Source organism: Bison bison, unplaced genomic scaffold, assembly GCF_000754665.1.
Source record: "Bison bison bison isolate TAMUID 2011002044 unplaced genomic scaffold, Bison_UMD1.0 scf7180017864240, whole genome shotgun sequence".
In the NCBI taxonomy this organism is placed as follows: domain Eukaryota; kingdom Metazoa; phylum Chordata; class Mammalia; order Artiodactyla; family Bovidae; genus Bison; species Bison bison.
Genome location: NW_011494812.1, coordinates 1,058,069 through 1,059,523, shown reverse-complemented (window position 1 = coordinate 1,059,523; position 1,455 = coordinate 1,058,069).

Genomic DNA, 1,455 nt, shown 5'->3' with positions numbered 1-1,455 from the left:
GCCATTCTCCCAAATCATCCCACCCTCACCCTCTCCCACAGAGTCCAAAAGACTGTTCTATACATCTGTGTCTCTTTTGCTGTCTCGCATACAGGGTTATCATTACCATCTTTCTAAATTCCATATATATTATTAGTATACTGTATTGGTGTTTTTCTTTCTGGTTTACTTCACTCCGTATAATAGGCTCCAGTTTCATCCACCTCATTAGAACGGATTCAAATGTATTCTTTTTAATGGCTGAGTAATATTCCATTGTGTAGTAATATTCCATTGTGTGTATGTACCACAGCTTTCTTATCCATTCATCTGCTGGTGGACATCTAGGTTGCTTCCATGTCCTGGCTATTATAAACAGTGCTGCAGTAAACAGTGGGGTACATGTGTCTCTTTTAATTCTGGTTTCCTTGGTGTGTATGCCCAGCAGTGGGACTACTGGGTCATAAGGCAGTTCTATTTCCAGTTTTTTCAGGAATCTCCACATTGTTCTCCATAGTGGCTGTACTAGTTTGCATTCCCACCAACAGTGTAAGAGGGTTCCCTTTTCTCCACAACCTCTCTAGCATTTATTGCTTGTAGACTTTTGGATCACAGCCATTCTAACTGTCCCAGTAAAAAGTGTGAAAATGAAAGAGTCTGTGGCAGGAAATAGGATCAGTTTTTATGTTGCACTACTTTATTTCATTTCAAGCTAATTACTTCCCTTAATGTATGAAAAATAATCCTATGGTTTAGCATCTGAGAAATCCAAGTCTTTAATTATTATTTGGTGTTAGGGATTATTTATACATTGGCTATCTACTGTTGGTAGATTATCAAATGTTGACTGTAAGAAAATCTTTAATTCTGTGCAGAATTACATAGATCGACATAATAAAGAGCCCAAAATATCTGTATTTCTGCAATCTTCCATCTGTCAACTCAGCACATATTTATTTAGCTATTAGTGTACATGGAACAACAGACTGGTTCCAAATAGGAAAAGGAGTACGTCAAGGCTGTATACTGTCACCCTGCTTATTTAACTTCTATGCAGAGTACATCATGAGAAACGCTGGGCTGGAAGAAGCACAAGCTGGAAACAAGATTGCCAGGAGAAATATCAATAACCTCAGATATGCAGATGACACCACCCTTATGGAAGAAAGTGAAGAGGAACCACAAATCCTCTTGATGAAAGTGAAAGAGGAGAGTGAAAAAGTTGGCTTAAAGCTCAACATTCAGAAAACAAAGATCATGGCATCTGGTCCCATCACTTCATGGGAAATAGATGGGGAACCAGTGGAAACAGTGTCAGACTTTATTTTTGAGGGCTCCAAAATCACTGCAGATGGTGACTGCAGGCATGAAATTAAAAGACGCTTACTCCTTGGAAGGAAAGTTATGACCAACCTAGATAGCATATTCAAAAGCAGAGACATTACTTTGCCAACAAAGATCTGTCTAGTCAAGACT